General features: G+C 43.7%; 1 protein-coding gene across 1 annotated transcript in view; it reads left to right on the forward strand.

The window, feature by feature from the left end:
• LOC106580465 (palmitoyltransferase ZDHHC8B) overlaps positions 1–25,335 on the forward strand; it is a 99,916-nt gene that overhangs the window by 20,103 nt on the left and 54,478 nt on the right. The window lies entirely within an intron of this gene.

A 25,335-nucleotide genomic window follows, 5' to 3' on the forward strand; every position in this document is an offset into this window, starting at 1 on the left:
GTCACACTTAAATGTTTCAGATCATCACACAAATGTAAATATTACACAAAGATAACCCAAGTAAACACAAAATGCAGTTTTTAAGTGATGATTTTATTTATTAAGGGAATAAAGCTATCGAACCTTCATGGCCCTATGTGAAAAAGTAATTGCCCCCTAAACCTAATAACTGGTTGTGCCACCCTCAGCAGCAACAACTGCAATAACTGGAAATGAGTCTTTCACATCGCTGTGGAGGAATTTTGGCCCACTCTTCTTTGCAGAATTGTTTTAATTCAGCCACATTGGAGGGTTTTCGAGCATGAACCACTTTTTAAGGTCACGCCACAGCATCTCAATCGGATTCAAGTCCGGACTTTGACTAGGCCACTCCAAAACCTTCATTCTGTTTTTTTAAGCCATTCAGAGGTGGACTTGCTGGTGTGTTTTGGTTCATTGTCCTGCTGCAGAACCCAAGTGCGCTTCGACTTGAGGTCATGAACTGATGGCCGGACATTCTCCTTCAATATTTTTTTGGTAGAGAGCAGAATTCATGCTTCCATCAATCACAGCAAGTCGTCCAGGTCCTGAAGCAGCAAATCAGCCCCAGACCATCACACTACCACCACCATATTTGACTGTTGGTATGATGTTCTTTTTCTGAATGCTGTGTTACTTTTATGCCAGATGTAACGGGATGCACACCTTCCAAAAAGTTAAACTTTTATTAAAACGCACATTATGTGTTTTCATAAAATCAACCATATGCATTGAGCTTGTCTGATGCTTTAAGCTTACGGCGTGATGAAGTAAGACAAAGGCCTCGAGCGCACCAGAGATCTAGATAACCAGAATTAGAAGAAAAAAAATTCTCCTCCTGCTGGCTTTTGCAGATTCTGCCATTACTCTCCTGAAGTTGCTGGAGTCGCCAACCTTTCTCATGTGGAATGGCAATTTATCTTACCATTTCTACCGATCTGCATGCCAGTTATGGTTTTCATATGCACATTTTCGTGAAAGTTTCATTTTATTTATAATAAAGTCTTCATATCTAAAAATCATTGTTATCCGGTTAATCAAAATTCTATCCAAATCTACATGAAAGTGATACAATCCTAAAAAGTAACTTCTATTGCTATGTCAAAATAGCCTACATAAAGCCCAAAAATAAAAACATTGCAGCCTGCAGGTAGAAAATATCCTGCTTTAAAAATGAATAACCTATAAATCACTTTGGCTACACATGGCTTGTCTCCAACAAACTTGAAACATTGTATCAACTATTTACTTAGGTTGATAGGAAGCAGTGCTTGACATGGTTAGGAGCTCACCGGAGCTGAGTACCGGCACCTCAAATCAAATAAAATCACATTTTAGTCCACAATCATCTCCTTTGTCTTGATCACGTTGAGGGAGAGGAGGTTGTTCTTGCACCACACGGTCAGGTCTCTGGCCTCCTCCCTATATATGTCTCATCGTTGTCGGTGATCAGGCCTACCACTGTTGACATCGGCAAACTTAATGATGGTGTTGGAGTTGTGCCTGGCCATACAGTCATGAGTGAACAGGGAGTACAGGAGGGGACTGAGCACGCACACTTGAGAGGCCCCCGTGTTGAGGATCAGCATGGCGGATGTGTTGTTACCAACCCTTACCACCTGGGGGCGGCCTGTCAGGAAGTCCAGGATCCAGTTGCAGAGGGAGGTGTTTAGTCCCAGGGTCCTTAGCTTAGTGATGAGCTTTGAGGGCACCATGGTGTTGTATGCTGACCTGTAGTCAAGGAATAGCGTTTTCACATAGGTGTTCCTTTTGTCCAGGTGTGAAAGGGCAGTGTGGAGTGCAATAGAGATTGCATCATCTATGGATCTGTTGGGGTGGTATGCAAATTGGAGTGGGTCTATGGTTTCTGGGATAATGGTGTTTATGTGAGCCGTGACCAGCCTTTCAAAGCACTTCATGGCTACAGACGTGAGTGCTACGGGTCTGTAGTCATTTATGCAGGTTACCTCAGTGTTCTTGGGCACAGGGACTATGGTGGTCTGCTTGAAACATGTTGGTATTACAGACGCAGACAGGGAGAGGTTGAAAATGTCAGTGAAGGCACTAGCCAGTTGGTTAGCGCATGCTCAGAGTACACATCCTGGTGAATGTTTACCTGTTTAAAGGTCTTACTCACATCGTCTGAGGAGAGCGTGAACACACAGTCGTCCGGGAAAGCTGATGCTCACATGTATGTTTCAGTGTTACTTGCCTCTAAGCGAGCATAGAAGTTGTTTAGCTCGTCTGATAGGCTCGTGTCACTGGGCAGCTCTCGGCTGTGCTTCCCTTTGTAGTCTGTAATAGTTTGCAAGCACTGCCACATCCGACGAGTGTTGGAGCCGGTGTAGTACGATTCGATCTTAGTCCTGTATTGACGCTTTGCCTGTTTGATGGTTCGTCGGAGGGCGTAGCAGGATTTCTTATAAGCTTCCGGGTTAGAGTCCCGCTCCTTAAAAGCGGCAGCTCTACCCTTTAGCTCAGTGCGAATGTTGCCTGTAATCCATGACTTCTGGTTGGGGTATGTACGTACAGTTACTGTGAGGACGACATCATCGATACACTTATTGATGAAGCCAGTGACTGATGTGATGTACCATGCCATCTGAAGAATCCCAGAACATATTCCAGTCGGTGCTAGCAAAACAGTCCTGTAGTTTTGCATCTGCTTCATCTCACCACTTTTTTATAGACCGAGTCACTGGTGCTCCCTGCTTTAGTTTTTGCTTGTAAGCAGGAATTAGAAGGATAGAGTTATAGTCAGATTTGCCAAATGGAGGGCGAGGGAGAGATTTGTATGCGTCTCTGTGTGTGGAGTAAAGGTGGTCTAGAGATGTTTTTCCCTCTGGTTGCACATTTAACATGCTGATTTAAATCAGTTTTACCTAATTTCTGTTTCCCTGCATTAAAGTCCCCTGTCACTAGGAGTGCCACCTCTGGATGAACGTTTTCCTGTTTGCTTATGGCTGTATATAGCTTATTGTGTGAGGGTTTTAGTGCCAGCGTGGTGTGGTGGTATGTAGACGGCTACGAAAAATACAGATAAACTCTCAAGGTAGATAGTGTGTTCTACAGCTTATCATGAGATACCCTACCTCAGGCGAGCAAAACCTTGAGACTTCCTTAGATATCGTGCACCAGCTGTTTACAAATATGCATAGGCCACCGCCCTGTGTCTTACCAGAGGCTGCTGTTCTATCCTGCCGATAGTGTATAACCCGCCAGCTGTATGTTAGTAATGTCGTCGTTCAGCCACGACTCGGTGAAACAAAAGATATAACAGTTTTTAATGTCCCGTTGATAGGATATACGTGCTTTCAGTTCGTCCAATTTATTTCCCAGCATTTGAACGTTAGCTAACAGTACGAATTGCAAAGGCAGATAAGCCACTCGTTGCCTGATCCTCACAAGGCACCCCAATCTCTTTCCGGGAAATCTCAATTTCTTTCTCCTGCGATTGACAGGGACGAGGGCCTGTTCGAGTGTTTGGAGTATATCCTTCCCGTCCAACTCATTAAAGAAAAATGATTTGTCCAATTTGAGGTGAGTAATCGCTGTTCTGATGTCCAGAAGCTCTTTTCGGTCATAAGAGACGATGGCAGCAACATTATGTACAAAATAAGTTACAAACAATGCGAAAAAACTAACAGAATACCACAGTTGGTTAAAAACCAATAAAACGCCAGCCATCCCCTCCAGGGGCCATCTTCCAGCGGCGCCAAATGTTCTACCCCTTGAGCTCCTCAAGCTCAAAAGTATTGTGGAGCTCCTGCACCTAAATATTAACAGTTTCTGCAGCCAAAATGAGTACCGGAACCTATTTTAGTCCAAGTCGAGCACTGAAAATAAGTAATCAGGTAGGCCTGCTTCCGCAGTATCAGAGCATTACATTTTCCCCTTTCAAGCTGAGTGGTTATGTAAAGATTTTTTAAATACATTGAGGAACTATTGTAATTCTCAATGGATGTAAAAACGGACTGTTTGCTTGCTGTTTGAGGTGAAGAAAACATTACTTTGGGAGCTCAATAGGTTATTAGTGATGGTGCGTTGAGCCAATCAGAAATACTATCAGATCCCCAAATAGGCACATTTATATTAGAGGTCGACCGATTTATGATTTTTCAACGCCGATACCGATTATTGGAGGACCCAAAAAAGCAGGTAGCAGCGATATATATTCCATTACCGTACTTCGAAACATGTGAAACGCTGTTTAAAATCAATTTTTATGCGAAATTTTTTTTTTCTCGTAAAATAGCGCTAATATTCCAACCGGGCGACAACGTATTCGTTGAAACACTGAAAGAAAAAAATGGAGTCGTCTCGTGCACGAGTGCCTCAGTGTCATTGTTCCCAGAAGAACCACTCACCAAAACCCCTGCTGTTTTTCGCCCAGAGACTGCAGAGCTATCATTCCACTTTCTGGCGCCTTCCTAGAGCCAATGAAAGCCTTAGAAAATGTCACGTTACAGCACAGAGGCTGTATTTTCGATAGAGAGGCTATAGAAGGACAAGAAATGGTCAGACAGGGCACTTCCCGCATAGAATCTTCTCAGGTTTTGGCCTGCCATATGAGTTCTGTTATACTCACAGACACCATTCAAACAGTTTTAGAAACTTTAGAGTGTTTTCTATCCAAATTCACTAATTATATGCATATTATAGTTTCTGGGCAGAAGTAGTAACCAGATTAATTCGGGTACGTTTTTTTATCTGGCCGTGAAAATACTGCCCCCTATCTCAAACAAGTTTTAACCGACTTGCCTAGTTAAATAAAGGTGTAAAAAATAATAAAAATAAAAATGGCCAAATCGGCGACCAAAAATACCGATTTCCGATTGTTATGAAAACTTGAAATCGGCCCTAATTAATCGGCCATTCCGATTAATCGGTCGACCTCTAATTTATATACCTATATTTGAGCACAGGCCAGGTAGCCTAAAGGCCTATTTCTATGCATGCGAGTCCTTACTTAACATTGACAGGAGCGCTCAAACAAAGGACAATGACTAAATTGACAAAACTCGTAAATGGAATGAAGCATAGGTTGTGCGCTCTGCAAAAAATGTGTCCACTCCGGCAATGATAACGGGAAGACTGGAATAATAATATTGAATGCTTTAAAATAAACTACAGTAACCAAAGTAACAAACATTCTGGATTAGAAATTATAGGAATTAACGGTAAATGTACTACTGGTGATATATGTAATGGGGAACTGATATACACTAACAATCAAACAAAAATAATTCACACAATGAAACAATGAATGAGCACAAATAGTCGGGAGAGAGCACATTCTGCCGTCAACCAATCATGTTGTGGAGCTATACAGAGCCCTCCGTATTGTAAAAAAAAAAAAAAGGGAAGCGCATGGCGATGTGGTACAGAGCTCGATTTGGCCTCTGCATGCCTCTGGAGGCTCCGCAATTGCGTCACACCCTCCATATTGAGCCTCTGACCACATTTTCGGCGCATATATTTTGTGTGTGTGTGTGTGTGTGTGTGTGTGTGTGTGTTAGTCAAGTGCATCAGGAAGCAAGGTTTACTTAAGGAGTTCATAAGTAGCACTTACCTATGTAATGTTGCAGATTACAGTATGCTCATGTTTATGGAATGGCTTGACTCAGCAAATCAAATGTTATTTGTCACATGCTTTGTAAACAACCGGTGTAGACTAACAGTGAAATGCTTACTTACGGGCCTTTCCCAACAACGCAGAGAAAACAAATGGAAAAATAATAACACGAGGAATAAATACACAATGAGTAACGATAACTTTGCTAAATACATGGGGTACCAGTACCGAGTCGACGTGCAGGGGTATGAGGTAATTGAGGTAGATATGTACAGTTGAAGTCGGAAGTTTACATACATCTTAGCCAAATACATTTAAACTCAGTTTTTCACAATTCCTGACATTTAATCATAATAAAAATTCCCTGTCAGGTCAGTTAGGATAACCACTTTATTTTAAGAATGTGAAATGTCAAAATAATATTAGAGAGAATTATTTATTTCAGCTTTTATTTCTTTCATCACATTCCCAGTGGGTCAGAAGTTTACATACCAAATAGTAATTGAGTGTAACATTGCCTTTAAGTTGTTTAACCTGGGTCAAACATTTTGGGTAGCCTTCCACAAGCTTCCCACAATAGGTTGGGTGAATTTTTGCCCAATCCTCCTGACAGAGCTAGTGTAACGGAGTCAGATTTGTAGGCCTCCTTGCTCGCACACGCTTTTTCAGTTCTGCCCACACATTTTCTATGGGATAGAGGTCAGGCCTTTGTGATGGCCACTCCAATACCTTGACTGTGTTGTCCTTAAGCCATTTTGCCACAACTTTGGATGTATGCTTGAGTTAATTGTCCATTTGGAAGACCCATTTGCGACCAAGCTTTAACTTCCTGACTGATGTCTTGAGATTTTGCTTCAATATATCCACATCATTTTCCTGTCTCATAAGATTGTCAGAATATCAATGTCATCTGTGTCACAATGGTAGGGATTAGCTGAGCTGGGCTTGGGTCATTGATAAGTCATTGTCTCAATGCAGCCTTATAATGCTATGAATGGATCCAGCAACCCAAATGATTTAGGCGTATCCTATCCTCTTTATATAACAAGCTTTGTTTCCAAAAGGTATCAAAATTGTGAATAAATGTTACACCCACAGAGCTGCAGTAGTCACGTAGCCAGTTATGGAGGGCTATAAGTCTGCTGAAATGTTCAATGCCACAATTTAGGGAGGGCAAAAGGCCAGATATTATGGCATTTGTTGGTGTCAAGCAGAGACCCAATAAGTTCTTTAAAATCCATCTTCAGCTGTTATGAGCTGTCCTTCATAATGTCATTGAATCCCACATTAACTATAATGTACTCAATTTCCTGATGCAGGTTTAAAATGTTTGGGAGAAGCTTATTGAGGTCCTGTAATCGTGCTCCTGGATAGCAATGGGAAGTTGCTATCCAGGTTTGCTTCAGGGACTGAGACATTTCTCACCATTGAACTTCCCATTACATCGTCAGGCACCAGGGCAGCGATACTGTTCCTCATGTCAATCTGCTCCGGACCTCTCGCAGACACTCCAGTCCGCTTTGAAGAATGCCGCTGCCTTCGGTTTCCACGACTTGTGACATGGGACGAGTGCTGATTGGAACAATCTTCTTGCTGTTCTCTGTCTGCTTCATTACAAGATAGACTTGGAGAAGCAGATGGAGACAACTTCCTTGGCAGGCTAGTTCCAGATAGCACATTCGGATAGGGACGGATGACAAGGCGAGGATACATCCATCAAGCCCTAGCGGCGTCCAGCCACAGGAGTTGAGAACGAGAAAGTTCCAATTTGCGTTTTCCCGACAAGCTATTTCAGAATTGAATTCTGAAAACAATTGCCGCATTGGAACTCCGGATTGTCAATATTTTCCTGGACAAGAGCATAATAAACACAGCTTCTACAGCGCTGGAAATGTTTGCTAGCTATTCCAGGCGACACGGGCTCCATTGCAAGCTAGCTATCTGGTAGCAGGTATTGACACAAACTCTTATGAACTAAATAAAACGTTGGAAACAACAGGCCGAAACAACAGGTCGAGGCGCAGGAGGTATCCGAGTTCGTGATGAGCGGGGTTTGCGGGTTTTTTTCCGCAAGGCAAGCTTAAGCAAACCCAACTGAAGTATTTGAAATTAATAGTATTTGAACCCAGGTCTTGTGGAAACCCAGTCTCTGTGTCAGCCATTAGGGCTCAGTGAGCCAGTGACAAGGGCTGCCATTTAAACACCTCTCCGGCTCATTCACAAGCTGCTCTCCAGATTGCTGGGCTAAGTGGTGACTGAGTGAGGCCTATCTCGTAACTGGAGCATGGCCGCTCTCTCATTGAAACGTTTAATAGAGCGAAAAGGCAGCCAGGCAGTTGCCAATCAGCCAATTTGGTGTCGGACCCGACCAACCGCTTAAAACCATGCCCAACTTTCTATCCCTCTTGCTCTGTTTCTCTCTCTCTCTCCCACACAGAACATATATATATATATATATCACACACACACACACACACACACACACACACACACACACACACACACACACACACACAAACCACAGAGTTCTTTTTCCCTCAGACAATACAGTTTCTACACTCCCCTCACTACCCTACATTCTTGAACCTGCATTAATACATATGTAACATTTATGGCTTTTCCTAACACCTTCATTCCCTGTGTATGAGTGTTGCTAATCCACAATCTGCTTTAATGCACTGCAAGATTATGAGAGGCAGGCTGGGGACAACAGTAGTCCCAGTAGCTGCTCAGTAGAGATGGCTGGCAGCCAGACCTTATCTCCTCACCCAGAGGACATTTTTTCACCTCTCTCTGTGTACAAATTCAAGAACTAGCCTCACTAATCCTGGCCAGATTCTGTGTAAACAGCTCTGACAACTCTCTCCCTCACTCCACTTAAATTCCATCATACCATACTTTGTTCAGAAGACAAGTTCACATCACAGATAAGAGGTCTGCAAACATTTGTCTCAAGGTTTATTTATTTTATTACTCTTTCCTTGACCCTTTTGTCATAATGTCCTGTGTTATAACACAGTAATAATGACTTAATGAGTCATCAACATTCATGTCAGCTGACGCCACCTTATTACATTAACATTATCATGACATAAATCTTTGTTTATAGGTCAGCTAGCCTAAGTGGCTAGGCACATCGTTAGCTAACTAGCTTAACTAAACTGTTTGTATGGTGATGACAGTGTGTAAAGCCAGCAACCTCCAACCTGACCTCCGCTGTCATAAATGTAAATAATCTAGTAAAAAGCATGAGCTGACACACACCATAGAAACCTAAGAGTGTGCTACTTCCTTTCTTCATAAATGTAAATAAGAAAAATAAGAATTTGTTCTTAACTGACTTGCCTAATTAAATAAAGGTTAAATAAATAAATACAAATAATGACACTGGTTATGTCAGTGGAATGACAGTGTTATGAAGCTCTTAAGGCAGATCGAGTTCAAGCTAAGTATCAATTGTAGTCTACCCCTACAGTACTGTAGCTACCACCATGTGATGTCTGTCTGGAAGTTGTTGCCTTGCTCTCATTAAGTATTCACACAGCGTTGGCAGTGCATTTTGCATATGGTGTGAACACCTGGTGTTCCTCAGCAGACTGACTCTTAGGATGCGTTCCAAATGGCACCCTATTCCCTATATAGTGCACTACTTCTGACCGTAGTCTGGTCAGAAGTAATGCACTATATAGGGAATAGGGTGCCATTTTGGGACTCACACTAACTTCTCCCAGCTCCACTGGGTATGAATGAGACAGATGAAGCAGGGCTCAGAGTGGGGAAGGGACTCGTCGGATGACACCTGTGCATGGCGGGTGTGCTGCTACTATCTGTCACTGCAGACAGAGCACAACACAACACTATGTGACTCAGCTCTTCCTCTACGACAGGCATGCTGAGTAGGGGGGCTCTGTCTGTTCCAGCCAGATGGACCTCATCACTTTGATATTACAGGGGCCGTATTTGGGGTCTGAACGAATGTAGCCCAGATAATGAGTTTAGATGGAAAATAAGTCAAGTGCATCAGCAAGCAAGGTTTACTTAAGGAGTTCATAAGTAGCACTTACCTATGTAATGTTGCAGATTACAGTATGCTCATGTTTATGGAATGGCTTGACTCAGCAAATCAAATGTTATTTGTCACATGCTTTGTAAACAACCGGTGTAGACTAACAGTGAAATGCTTACTTATGGGCCTTTCCCAACAACGCAGAGAAAACAAATGGAAAAATAATAACACGAGGAATAAATACACAATGAGTAACGATAACTTTGCTAAATACATGGGGTACCAGTACCGAGTCGACGTGCAGGGGTATGAGGTAATTGAAGTAGATATGTACAGTTGAAGTCGGAAGTTTACATACACCTTAGCCAAATACATTTAAACTCAGTTTTTCACAATTCCTGACATTTAATCATAATAAAAATTCCCTGTCTTAGGTCAGTTAGGATAACCACTTTATTTTAAGAATGTGAAATGTCAGAATAATATTAGAGAGAATTATTTATTTCAGCTTTTATTTCTTTCATTACATTCCCAGTGGGTCAGAAGTTTACATACACTCAATTACTATTTGGTAGCATTGCCTTTAAGTTGTTTAACCTGGGTCAAACATTTTGGGTAGCCTTCCACAAGCTTCCCACAATAGGTTGGGTGAATTTTGGCCCATTCCTCCTGACAGAGCTAGTGTGACAGAGCTAGTGTGACAGAGCTAGTGTGATGGAGCTAGTGTAACGGAGCTAGTGTAATGGCCACTCCAATACCTTGACTTTGTTGTCCTTAAGCCATTTTGCCACAACTTTGGAAGTATGCTTGGGGTCATTGTCCATTTGGAAGACCCATTTGCGACCAAGCTTTAACTTCCTGACTGATGTCTTGAAATGTTGCTTCAATATATTCACATAATTTTCCTGTCTCATGACGCCATCTATTTTGTGAAGTGCACCAGTCCCTCTTGCAGCAAAGCACCCCCACAACATGACGCTGCCACCCCCATGCTTCATGGTTGGGATGGTGTTCTTCGGCTTGCAAGCATCCCCCTTTTTCCTCCAAACATAACGATGGTCATTATGGCCAAACAGTTCTATTTTTGTTTCATCAGACCAGAGGACATTTCTCCAAAAAGTACAATCTTTGTCCCCATGTGCAGTTGCTAACCTTAGTCTGACTTTTTTATGGTGGTTTTGGAGCAGTGGCTTCTTCCTTGCTGAGCGATCTTTCAGGTTATGTCGATATAGGACTCGTTTTACTGTGGATATAGATACTTTTGTACCTGTTTCTTCCAGCATTTTCACAAGGTCCTTTGCTGTTGTTCTGGGATTGATTTGCACTTTTCGCACCAAAGTACGTTCATCTCTAGGAGACAGAACGCGTCTCCTTCCTGAGCGGCATGATGGCTGCGTGGTCCCATGGTGTTTATACTTGCATACTATTGTTTCTACAGATGAGCGTGGTACCTTCAGGCATTTGGAAATTGCTCCCAAGGATGAACCAGACTTGTGGAGGTCAACAATTTTTTTTTGTGAAGTCTTGTCTGATTTCTTTTGTTTTTCCCATGATGTCAAGCAAAGCGGCACTGAGTTTGAAGGTAGGCATTGAAATACATCCACTGGTACATCTCCAATTGACTCAAATGATGTCAATTAGCCTATTAGAAACTTCTAAAGCCATGACATCTTTGTCTGGAATTTTCCAAGCTGTTTAAAGGCACAGTCAACATAGTGTATGTAAACTTCTGACCAACTGGAATTGTGATACAGTGAGTTATACGTGAAATAATCTGTCTGTAAACAATTGTTGGAAAAGTGTCATGCACAAAGTAGATGTCCTAACCGACTTGCCAAAACTATAGTTTGTTAACAACAAATTTGTGGAGTGGTTGAAAAGCAAGTTTTAATGACTCCAACCTAAGTGTATGTAAACTTCCGACTTCAACTGTACATATAGGTAGTGGTAAATATGGTATGAACAATACCGCCCCAACAGATCCACAGATGATGCAATCTCTATTGCACTCCACACTGCCCTTTCACACCTGGACAAAATGAACACCTATGTGAGAATGCTATTCATTGACTACAGCTCAGCATTCAACACCATGGTGCCCTCAAAGCTCATCACTAAGCTAAGGAACCTGGGACTAAACACCTCCCTCTGCAACTGGATCCTGGACTTCCTGATGGGCCGCCCCCAGGTGGTATGGGTAGGTAACAACACATCCGCCATGCAGATCCTCACCATGGGGGCCCCTAGGGTGCGTGCTCAGTCCCCTCCTGTACTCCCTGTTCACTCATGACTGCATGGCCAGGCATGACTCCAACACCATCATTAAGTTTTCTGATTACACAACAGTGATAGGACTGATCACTGACAACGACGAGACATATATAGGGAGGAGGCCAGAGACCTGGCCGTGTGGTGCCATGAAACAACCTCTCCCTCAACGTGATCAAGACAAAGGAGATGATTGTGGACTACAGGAAAAGGAGGACCGAGCACGCCCCCATTCTCATCGACGGGGCTGTAGTGGAGTAGGTTGAGAGCTTCAAGTTCTTTGGCGTCCACATCACCAACAAACTAACATGGTCCAAACACTCCAAGACAGTAGTGAAGAGGGCACGACAAAACCTATTCCCCCTCAGGAGACTGAAAAGATTTAGCATGGGTCCTCAGAACCTCAAAAGGTTGGGCATACGGCCCAGTACATCCCTGAGGACCAGCTTCCTGCCATCCAGAACCTCCATACCAGGCGGTGTCAGAGGAAGGCACTAAAAATTGTCAAAGACTCCAGCCACCCTAGTCATAGACTGTTCTCTCTGCTACCGCACGACAAGCTGTACCGGAGCACCAAGTCTAGGTCCAAGAGGCTTCTAAACAGCTTCTACCCCCAAGCCATAAGACTCCTGAACATCTAATCAAATGGCTACCCAGACTATTTGCGTTGCCCCCCCCCCCTCCCTCTTTTACACTGCTGCTACAGATGAAAGTTTTCATCTATATGTTTAGCTGTCTGTCTGTTTACCACCACAAACCGGTTCCAGCACTAAGACCACACTCAAATAGCTGTATAGGACCATAAGAAAACAACAAAATGCATATCCAAAGGCAGCGCTTCTCATGGGCGGGGATTATAATGCAGGGAAACTGAAAAATAGTATGGTCTGCAGCTTATCATGAGGTATTCTAACTCCGGTGATCAATAACTCAAAATGGTTTGATCGCACTGACATAGTTATGTTATGTCATACTGAAGCTACAACAATATGTTAGTGGTCATTGAAACTGATGTACTGCATGTGAACCTCTTGCCTTCAGTTGATGGGCTTATGGTAGCTACCTGTAAATGGATCATAGTGGCATCTCGTGAGAAGCCATGAGACTGCAGTGAGTTACAGTACCATTTAGATTTCCAGGCTGTATCAATCCTGTTTCTTCATTAGAGCTATCCGTCTTCTTTTTTCTTTTAATTCTTTGAGTATGACACGGAGTGGAGTGTCTTAGTGCTGCTCTGATGCTGTGATTGTGCCAGTCCCCTTCATGACAAGACATATTGAAGCGTGTATTATGGCAGGGATTGGTCCCTATGTTAAAGAGGAGAGGAGTGTCCTTACTAGAAGAGCTCTGGCTGTTTTGGGAAGGCTTGTCATATGTCTCTGTGGGGCTACCAGGTTAACGCGCGCACACACACACACATGCAGGCGCGCGTGCACACACACACAGACACACAGCACTGGCTATGAATACACACACAGCCCTGGATATGAATACTCACAGACCTGGATCGGCACATACACACAGCCCTGGATATGAATACTCACAGACCTGGATCGGCACATACACACAACCCTGGATATGAATACTCACAGACCTGGATCGGCACATACACACAACCCTGGATATGAATACTCACAGACCTGGATCGGCACATACACACAGCCCTGGATATGAATACTCAGACCTGGATCGGCACATACACACAGCCCTGGATATGAATACTCACAGACCTGGATCGGCACATACACACAGCACTGGATATGAATACTCACAGACCTGGATCGGCACATACACACAACCCTGGCCATGAATACTCACAGACATGGATCGGCACATACACACAACCCTGGCTATGAATACTCACAGACCTGGATCGGCACATACACACAACTCTGGTTATACATTTATTCATTGTATTCTCTCGCTGTAAAAACAGTGGCAGCTGGAGGAACCCGGAGACCGGTAAGGAGGCACCTAATGCTGGGAACTGAGAGGCAGTGGTTTATGAAACTTTACATCCTGTCTCACAGCCCACAAGTAAGTAAGCTTGATTTGACTCTGTTGCTTTCGGTTTCGGGTGTCCTTTCCTGCATCCTCCTCTGGGCTGAGGGGATTTCTTCAAAAACACAATCACAGTTACACATATCACTTCCAAAATGACTTCAAGCACCTTGTTCTTAAATTATTGTAACCATCTTGTAGTAATGGTGTTTTACAGACACTTAACATGAAATGGCTCCCCTTATGCCCTGATACCCTCTGGGGGGATGTGATGAGGCCCTGAGCCTGGAATGAGGTGTTAAATGAGGGAGGTAACAAATCGACCAATCAAGGTCTATAGTAAGGCTGGTCCAAAGTCAGGGATGTCATTATGTGTGTTCTGTGTTGGCATGTAAAATGGGTCTCTGAGTGACTCTGTCTTTGTCCCTGCTCTGCTCCCTAACCAGCTGCCTGTTTGTCTGGAACTGAAGTAGGTGATGTGTTGCAGCAGACTTGATGATACCACAGTGTATTCGCTCACATTCACGATGAACTCCACATGGAAGTTATGTTGTTTTAAAAAGTTACTGTTTGCCTGTAATGTGATTTTCAGCTTGGACAACAAAACAACAAAATGCTTCACTTAAACTCTTAAAGAAGCACTATGCAGAAATCGCTCCACCATTTCCTGGTTGCTAAAATTCTAATAGTTCGCCTAATTTCAGTTTGTGACAAACTGGTTGGGTCGCCCAAAAAGTTACATATTGCAGCTTTAACTTTACAAATCAATGTCATCTACAGAAGACATGATGGGTTGCTGAATCAATACAGTGACTTTCAGTCTTTCTTCTGTTTGTGTACCATTGTCACTTTCACAACATTTTAATAACATGTATTCTCATCCAGATCGAATTACAGGAGCAATTAGGGTTAAGTGCCTTGTTCAAGGGTACATCGACAAATTTTTCACCTAGGTTGTTCGGGATTCAAACCAGCAACCTTTAGTTTACTGGCCCAACACTCTTAACTGCTAGGCTACTTGCCACACGTAACACACTTGTAGAATTGTATGTACAAATCTTGCCTGGGGCTGTATTGTGCTGGAGTCTGTAACGTGTGCAAGTCAGCACTTTAAGATACAGGTTGTATTTCCCATCAGGGACCATTTGTAGAACACCACCAGATCATGTCTGCTATTGTTGGATTTCAGCCAAATGGTTTTCATCCATTCTATTTAAAACATGTGTGTTTAACTCGCTATTCTCTGCAAAAAATGCACTACAAGCAGTATTTACATGTCACCGGTTTAGAAATAGAGTAATCCCTTGAATGGTGGTGCTGCTTAAGGGTCATGTCAGGCCTATTTTACTAGGTAGGCCCTGAGGGACAGAAGTGAGTGTCGAGACAGAGAGAGCTTGTGTCAGCAGTGTGAAGACAAGGCACACACATCCACACACACCGGTCAGTCCATTCAGCTGCAGTGTGAACTCCAAACACAGGAATTCAAACACAAAGGTTCAGGTTACTTTTCTTCTCGCTTCGCAAAGACTTGAACAGCCAGCCCAAATGGATGACCAGCCAGGTTTAGAAAACAAACTGGACTCTCAGTCCAGAGTGACACAATGAGGGGTCAGACTAGGCCCAAAGTGCCAAGTGTTAATGTTGTCATCATTGTGTTTTGAGTTGAATGTGTGACTGAATGTGTGTATTAGTGAGTCAAACTGACCTGTCTGCGGTATAAATGGGACTAAACAGTGAAGTAATTGCAAGGTGACTCTGAACTAAAGGCCTAGTTTTCTCTGGGTAATCCCTGGGGCTGGGCAGCTAGGCCTCAATTCAAACAGCAGAGTACAGTAGAGTAGAGAGAGAACTCTACATATCATTGAGCCTAGTGATTGTGCTTCTCTCTCCCTCCCTTTTGTGTGGTCGCTCCTCTGATTAGCTTACTGAAAGCGGTAACAGAGTGGAAGCCTATGTGACTGTGTAATAAAGGTCTACTAACTAACTAAAACCATGGGAAAAAAACATGGAAAACTCTGCAATGTATGTGCATGTGTGCGTGAGTAGGTGTTCGCACTCTCGCACGTGTGATTTGAGCGTAAGTGTGCATTTATTTTTTTATACCTAACCACAGAGACATGCTGTTCTTACCAGTGTGGTCTTTTGTTCCTCTCTTCCTTGGTCTTCCTTCATGATTAACTAACTCCATTTTCACACATTACAAGCTGAAATCACTGGTTAATTGTAGCCCTCTGGCTGGCCTGGTGCCAAAGCCACCATGATGCCCTATAACAGGAGTAGGCAACTAGATTCAGCCGCAGGCCGACTTTATTTTATTTTTGATTTTTGTCGAGCAGATGGTCGGGGGGCTGGAATATAATTACAATAATTTGTACACTGCAAATTGACCACAACTAAGCCTAAAATATATATAGATATTATTTTGGGGGGTATAAACTTGGGAGGCAAAAAAGATCGCTCGCAGGCCGGTTTTGGGCCTTGGGCCTCCTGTTGCCGAACCCTGCCCTAGTAGCACAGTTTATTATGCCCTTCACTGCCAGGAATGGCATTTCATTTAATACATCGTATGTCTACAGTTTGGTTTTCCCCTGACATCATCATACGTTGCTCACTAGTTAGAAACAGTTCAGAAACAGTGGTTTTGTCAGGTTTTGTCATTGATTCATAGTTTCAGAAAATAAAAAAAGAGACGGTTCCCACACAGAATGATACCACCCGCTGTGTCCAGAGGATATTTGAGTCACTCAAGTTTCCATTATGGTCGCCGTTGTTCAATTGTATCATATTATTAAAATGATCAGACTATAGGAATGGATTGCTGAATTGTTTGCTGCAATTGGCTTAATTGATGTTTGAAGTTTAAAAGATGGCAAGAGAAGTTTGTATGAAATTCAAGATGACATTTAAATGGGATCCATAAATAGCAGCGTTGCCAGGCGACAGAGCAGCCTTTGAATTCCAGGAGAAACAGCTGACTAGGTGGCTGGAGACTGCAGCTGGTGTCTCTGCCCAAACTTTACGCTTTTCTCATTGGTCCTTCTATTTCCATCACTCCTACACACACTGTACTGGATCAACCAGCCTGGACATTATCTGAGATGCCCTTGTACTATAGTATGTGCCTGCTGGATTGTGAAGTGTGTCACTGAGGTCAGTGGACTTCAACGACCATGAATCATTGAACAGCGTTAAGCGAAGAGGGAGGTTACGATGAAGGTGAAGGTTTACAGCCAATTATCCATATGGATGTTATCACAGTTGGAATTTAATTTAATATCAGTAAATGCTTTTTCAATGATTGCTCCCTGCCTGGCTCCATACAGAGAAGGCTAGGTAATGGTGCACTGGAAGGACAGAGCAGAGACCGATGGAGGAAGTACCACACGAAAGACAAGCCAACTGGGAGGGCCTAGAGGGGCCTGGCTGAGATGAGTTACATGTTGTTAAATAGCCCTGTCAGAGAGACTAAAATAGAAGAATATCTAGTTTTCTCTCTCTCAGACCTGCTTCTCTGAGCTGACCTGGAGTCATCCTGCAGATTCTGATAAGAGCTTTTTGCCCCTTTCTCTCCACAACACTGACGGGAGGGACCGCACACAATATTTAACACTCTTCACTGCACAGCTCATTTTGTCTTCCTTCTGCACAATTACAAAAATATACTATTTTGGTTCATGGTACTGTATGAATTTTACGGTGGCATAGGACAGGGGGTAGGGTAGCGGTCCTCTGTGGCAGTGAGTGATGCTTCCTTTTCTGGGCATGTGTGCCATGTCTGTGCCCTCTGAACAAGCTCTTTCCTGTGGCTCACGCCAGAGAGCCCGACGCCGACAATAGTAGGCTATATACACATTGCTAGGGGTTGCATAATAAATATATTTTGTAATGATGGAGTTTTGTGGGTTTAAATAAACATGACATTCTTTAGTCTCACTTCCCCAGTCAGTTGTCTGTATTTGTACTTTGTACTGACTTGTCAGACAGATGTCTTTTGGGAAGTTAAAACTCAAATGTACATCAGGGTGTTGTACTGACTGAAATATACTTGTTGTACTGAGTGGTGACATTCTCGGTATTAGAAAGAGAAAAACAGCTCCCCTGGATACATTTTTATTACCAGAGAGAAAGGGTCTCTCTGAACATCCTTCCCTTTCCTCAAATGTAGCTCACAGCACATCCAGTTGCATACAGAATTGGAGGCTGAAGACAGGAGATCCACTAGCCTCCAGAGTGTCATTCAATAAACCATGGAAACATTTTATTAAACTGAGTTTCACCTCTAGAACTGAATTCTACTTTTGCAAAAATACTATTTAGCAGTCATAGTCATTTCATTCAAGAACAGTCAGACATTTCTCATGAAATCCTCCCTGTATGTCTCCAATGTGGACAAACGCTCAGTTATATGTGCCAGCAGTAACGTGGCTCTCCTAAACCCTGGAGTATGTTTTCCTCTGCCAAAACCCCCAGTGAAATCCCTGGCTGCCTGCTCTGCTCTCATGAGAGCCATATTACTGGAGCATGTGACTACAGTGCCTTGCGAAAGTATTCGGCCCCCTTGAACTTTTCGACCTTTTGCCACATTTCAGGCTTCAAACATAAAGATATAAAACTGTAATTTTTTTGTGAAGAATCTACAACAAGTGGGACACAATTATGAAGTGGAACAAAATTTATTGGATATTTCAAACTTTTTTAACAAATAAAAAACTGAAAAATTGGCTGTGCAAAATTATTCAGCCCCTTTACTTTCAGTGCAGCAAACTCTCCAGAAGTTCAGTGAGGATCTCTGAATGATCCAATGTTGACCTAAATGACTAATGATGATAAATAGAATCCACCTGTGTGTAATCAAGTCTCTGTATAAATGCACATGCTCCGTGATAGTCTCAGAGGTCCGTTTAAAGCGCAGAGAGCATCATGAAGAACAAGGAACACACCAGGCAGGTCCGAGATACTGTTGTGGAGAAGTTTAAAGCTGGATTTGGATACAAAAAGATTTCCCAAGCTTTAAACATCCCAAGGAGCACTGTGCAAGCGATAATATTGAAATGGAAGGAGTATCAGACCACTGCAAATCTACGAAGACCCGGCCGTCCCTCTAAACTTTCAGAGATGCAGAGATGCTTTTGATCAGAGATGCAGCCAAGAGGCCCATGATCACTCTGGATGAACTGCAGAGATCTACAGCTGAGGTGGGAGACTCTGTCCATAGGACAACAATCAGTCGTATACTGCACAAATCTGGCCTTTATGGAAGAGTGGCAAGAAGAAAGCCATTTCTTAAAGATATCCATAAAAAGTGTTGTTTAAAGTTTGCCACTAGCCACCTGGGAGACACACCAAACATGTGGAACAAGGTGCTCTGGTCAGATGAAACCAAAATCGAACTTTTTGGCAACAATGCAAAACGTTATGTTTGGCATAAAAGCAACACAGCTCATCACCCTGAACACACCATCCCCACTGTCAAACATGGTGGTGGCAGCATCATGGTTTGGGCCTGCTTTTCTTCAGCAGGGGCAGGGAAGATGGTTAAAATTGATGGGAAGATGGATGGAGCCAAATACAGGACCATTCTGGAAACCTGATGGAGTCTGCAAAAGACCTGAGACTGGGACGGAGATTTGTCTTCCAACAAGACAATGATCCAAATCATAAAGCAAAATCTACAATGGAATGGTTCACAAATAAACATATCCAGGTGTTAGAATGGCCAAGTCAAAGTCCAGACCTGAATCCAATTGAGAATCTGTGGAAAGAACTGAAAACTGCTGTTCACAAACGCTCTCCATCCAACCTCACTGAGCTCGAGCTGTTTTGCAAGGAGGAATGGGCAAAAATTTCAGTCTCTCGATGTGCAAAACTGATAGAGACATACCCCAAGCGACTTACAGCTGTAATCGCAGCAAAAGGTGGCGCTACAAAGTATTAACTTAAGGGGGCTGAATAATTTTGCACGCCCAATTCTTCAGTTTTTTATTTGTTAAAAAAGTTTGAAATATCCAATAAATTTCGTTCCACTTCATGATTGTGTCCCACTTGTTGTTGATTCTTCACAAAAATATACAGTTTTATATCTTTATGTTTGAAGCCTGAAATGTGGCAAAAGGTCGAAAAGTTCAAGGGGGCCGAATACTTTCGCAAGGCACTGTATTCATTACCTGGTCCAGCTCAGCTCCTGTTGTCATAAGCACTGTGCTAACACTGTTAATACCATACATGTATTCCCTGCACCTTAACACAGGATTCATTATACAGTGTGAGAAATGCAGATGGCTGTATGTTTGAAGGGTTGGTGTTACAGGCCTGCCTCCCACGCTGGTGCTAACCCAGCCTAACGGTCTCTGTCTCTGCTCTCTCTCTCTCTCTCCACCTGCTGGTGGCTGGTCATAGTTTCCACTGTGGGCTGAGGCAGGCAGCAGACAGCCCTGGGCCCAGGCTCAATAGAGCCCCATTCATTCTTGACTGAACTCTAAACCTGGAAGGAGGGAGGAGCGAGCCGGTGACTGAAATGGCTTCAGGCTCTGCTGTGACTGTGTGATGTAAAGGTGCAGATGTAAGAAGCCTAGGTACTGTTAGCGTACATTTTTATTCATTGTTAAGAGATTTGTATTTTAGTACTAGTGTACAGTGCGTTCAGAAAGTATTCAGACCCCTTGACTTTTTCCACATTTTGTTACTTTACAGCCTTATTCGAAAATGTTATTAAAAAAAAAAGAGAAAACCTTCATCATTCTACACACGATACCCCATAATGACGAAATGAAAACAGGTTTTTAGAAAACAGAAATACCTTATTTACATAAGTATTCAGACCCTTTGCTATAGGACTCAAAATTCAGCTCAGGTGCATCCTGTTTCCATTGATCATCTTTGAGATGTTTCTACAACCTGTGGTAAATTCAATTGACTGGATATGATTTGGAAAGGCACACACCTGTCTATATAAGGTCCAACATGACAGTGCATGTCAGAGCAAAAACCAAGCCATTAGGTCGAAGGAATTGTCCGTAGAGCTCCGAGACAGGATTTTGTCGAGGTAAGGGGAAGGGTACCAAAAAATGTCTGCAGCATTGAAGGTCCCCAAGAACACCGTGACCTCCATTCTTAAATGGAAGAAGTTTGGAACCACCGACTCTTCCTAGAGCTGGCCAAACTGAGAAATCGGGGGAGAAGGGCCTAAGTCAGGGAGGTGACCAAGAACCAGATGATCACTGACAGAGCTCCAGAGTTCCTCTGTGGAGATGGGAGAACCTTCCAGAAGGACAACCCTCTCTGCAGCACTCCACCAATCAGGCCTTTTTGGTAGAGTGGCCAGACAGAAGCCACTCCTCAGTAAAAGGCACATTACAGCCCGCTTTGAGTTTTCCAAAATGCACATAAAGACTCTCAGACCATGAGAAATAAGATTTTCTGGTCTGATGAAACCAAGATTGAACTCTTTGGCCTGAATGCCAAGCGTCACATCTGGAGAAAACCTAGCACCATCGCTAAGGGGAAGCATGGTGGTGGCAGCATCATGCTGTGAGGATGTTTTTCAGAGGCAGGGACTGGGAGACTAGTCAGTATTGAGGGAATGATGAACGGAGCAAAGTACAGAGAGATCCTTAGTGAAAACCTGCTGCAGAGCCCTCAGACTGGAGCAAAGGTTCACCTTCCAACAAGACAACCACCCTAAGCACACAGCCAAGACAACGTAGGATTGGCTTCGGGACAAGTCTCTCTGGAGAGACCTGAAAATAGCTGTGCAGGGACGCTCCGCATCCAACCTGACAGAGCTTGAGAGGATCTGCAGAGAAGAATGGGAGAAAATCCCCAAATACAGGTGTGCCAAGTTTGTAGCGTCATACCCAAGAAGACTCAAGGCTGTAATCCCTGCGAAAGGTTTTTCAACAAAGTACTGAGTAAAGGGTCTGAATACTTATGTAAATGTGTTTATTATTTTTAACAGAAAGGTCTACACCTGCTTTGTCTTTATTGGGTATTGTGTGTAGATTGATGAGGTGGGGGGAACATTTTTTTCAATCAAAATATGGAAAAAGTCAAGGGGTCTGAATACTTTCCGAATGCACTGTATACTGACAATATGCAGGACCCTGGGGATCTTGGCTGAAAAGAGGGATGCTATTGTTGAGAATTAAAAGGCCCGGTCATACCCGGCCCGGTCCACTCCGCTCCTAGGCACTGACACCAAACAGCAGAACAGAACATCACAGGGACTATGAAGAAGAACAAGTAATGCACTAATTGTATATTTTTTGGGTCTGAAAGATGGACATTTACATTACATTTTAGTCATTTTAGAAATGCTCTTATGCAGAGCGACTCACAATCAGTTATCTGACAATGTGCCTATGATTATTTACAGTCAGGCTGGGCCAGATTGAGGCATGACCAGGTTGAGGCATGGCCAGGTTGAGGAAGCAGATGAAGCATATTTCCATTTCAAAGCTTTGCCTTAATCATGAAGTTCTGCCTCTTTCAGACATAATGACTGGGAAAGAACCTCTCTAACCACACACACACAGAGACACACACACACACACACACACACACACACACACACACACACACACACACACACACACACACACACACACACACACATGCATACGCATACGCTCTCCCTTTTCACTCTCCACTCTTTTCTCCTCTCCTCTCTTTTCTCTCTATCTCTCTCTCTCTCTCTCCTGCCCTCTCTCTCTCTCCTGCCCTCTCTCTCTCTCCTGCCCTCTCTCTTTCTCTCCTGCCCTCTCTCTCTCTCTCTCTCTCTCTTTCTCTCCTGCCCTCTCTCTCTCTCCCTCTCTCTCCTGCCCTCTCTCTCTCTCTCCTGCCCTCTCTCTCTCTCTCTCCTGCCCTCTCTCTCTCTCTCTCTCTCTCTCTCCTGCCCTCTCTCTCTCTCTCTCTCTCTCTCTCTCTCTCTCTCTCTCCTGCTCTCTCTCTCTCTCTCCTGCCCTCTCTCTCTCTCTCCTGCCCTCTCTCTCTCTCTCCTGCCCTCTCTCTCTCTCTCCTGCCCTCTCTCTCTCTCTCCTGCCCTCTCTCTCTCTCTCCTGCCCTCTCTCTCTCTCTCCTGCCCCCTCTCTCTCTCTCTCCTGCCCTCTCTCTCTCTCTTCTCTCCTGCCCTCTCTCTCTCTCTTTGTCTCCTGCCCTCTCTCTCTCTCTCTCTCTCCTGCCCTCTCTCTCTCTCTCTCTCTCCTGCCCTCTCTCTCTCTCTCTCCTGCCCTCTCTCTCTCTCTCTCCTGCCCTCTCTCTCTCTCTCTCTCCTGCCCTCTCTCTCTCTCTCTCCTGCCCTCTCTCTCTCTCTCTCTCCTCTCTCTCTCTCTCTCTCCTGCCCTCTCTCTCTCTCTCTCCTGCCCTCTCTCTCTCTCTCCTGCCCTCTCTCTCTCTCCTCTCTCTCTCCCTCTCTCTCTCTCCTGCCCTCTCTCTCTCTCTCTCCTGCCCTCTCTCTCTCTCTCTCTCCTGCCCTCTCTCTCTCCTGCCCTCTCTCTCTCTCTCTCTCTCTCTCTCTCTCTCTCTCTCTCTCTCTCTCTCTCTCTCTCTCTCTCTCTCTCTCCTGCCAAACCTGAATAGGCATACTGTTGCAGTACCCCCCTGCTCTAATTGGCAGTCGGCCATCATCTTAAATTGAGAAAGAGAATTAAATGTCTTAGTCATTTCTCTATCCAATGAATAGTGACATTACTTTGGCAGAGGCCATATTTTTTGTGATGTGGAAGAGTCATAACTAATGCTGTAATATCACAGCGGAGATGGCTCTCCAACTTCCTCCTCCTTCAGGCAGCTAGCTGTCTGTGCAGAAATATGCTGTGCCTCATCTTCACACAGGATAAGCAACATTTCACATTCAGGAATCCCAGTTTTGATTTAACGCCTTTTAACTGGCACAGAGACTTTTCACATGGTCTGCCAGCCAGCAGGATGGGAGTTGTCAGATAAAACGTGCATTTACTCATGGAGGAGGAAAAGGCTAAAAAGGCCCTCATTCCTCCGCGGTGCCTCCCTTTGCTGTAACCTGTGTTAGTTGCCAAGTCCGGTGGAGAGTGGAGGTTTTTGGCTGGCTGGCTGATTTCTTTGGAAGTGGGATCAGAAACTTGCCCTCTGTGTCCTGTTGCATCCAACCGTGTTCATGGGGAGGACAGACCGACGCATGCATTTCAGCTCCAGCCAGTCGCTAGGAGTAGATTCAACTTTGTTCATGTTTAGCTAACTTTTTTTTTTTTTAAAAACCTCATTTTATTTCCCTTTCGTTCCCCCTCATTGTGAATGTTTGAATACATGTGATTGGTGTTGGATTCTCAGAAGCAGGGTGAGTTGAGGCCAGGTCAATTCCAGGGCCAGTTCCTCCCATCATGCCCCTGTGAGAGGCAGTAAGGGTGCCTGAAGGGGCCATTCTCTGTGGACACAAATAATTCCTCTGTTCCGTAACTCCGAGGCGCATTGTCGGCTCACCTGAGGTCGAACCTCCATTGGGAGTTTATGATGCGGTCTGAGGTGAAGCACAGGCCAGCCTCAATTATCCAGACAGTATTTTTTACATAATTGTTTCACATTTGCTCTGCAACACTGTTGTCGTGGTGTGATATACGAGATGTTGTTAAATGGAAATGTTTCACCCCTCTTCTCCCGCTGTCAGAGATTGGTATGTATTTCTTCCATGCATGCAGCCTTGGGGAGTTCATTAATGTTTAGCTGAAGGGCTGCTTAACACTTCATAGCTCAACACATCTACATAAGACCCCACAGCAATGATCTGCCTCACAACAAAGGAGAGCACTCAGTGATTCAAAATGCTGGACGAGGAAGGTGGTCAAAATACATGTTGATAAAATATTGTCGCTGTCGGGTGAAAACCTCTTATCTCAAACAGACACTTTTCAGGAAATTGAAAAGGAACTGACATGTTTTACCATTAACAAACAGCTATTTAGTCAGAGTCATCAAATGTTCAGAGTACATTGAGGTTTCAATACAAAACAAATATATACAATTGGCAAAAATTGTTACAAAGTTTTCATCAGACAGCGACAATATTCTTGTAAAATCTGTGCTATCGAGGCTCAACCTTTGTGTGTCCTTGAACAGTATCTTGATCTATGTGCTATTGAAGCCTAATGTGTTTGTGTGTCCTTGAACAGTTGGATGGGGATATTTCATTTGACATTTTACATCAAACAGGAAAAACATATTTTGTCTGAGCAGATTTATATATACTGTACATTGAGTATACCAAACATCAGGAACACCTTCTTAATATTGAGTTACCTTGAGAATAGCCTCAATTCGTTGGGGCATGGACTCTACAATGTGTCGAAAGCGTTCCACAGGGATGCTGGCCCATGTTGACTCCAATATTTCCCACAGTTCTGTCAAGATGGCTGGATGTCCTTTGGGTGATGGACTATTCTTGATGCACACAGGAAACTGTTGAGCGTGGAAAACCTAACAGCATTGCAGTTCTTGACAC

This window comes from Salmo salar, chromosome 20 (assembly GCF_965601325.2).
Source record: "Salmo salar chromosome 20, fSalSal1, whole genome shotgun sequence".
Classification (NCBI taxonomy): Eukaryota; Metazoa; Chordata; class Actinopteri; order Salmoniformes; family Salmonidae; genus Salmo; species Salmo salar.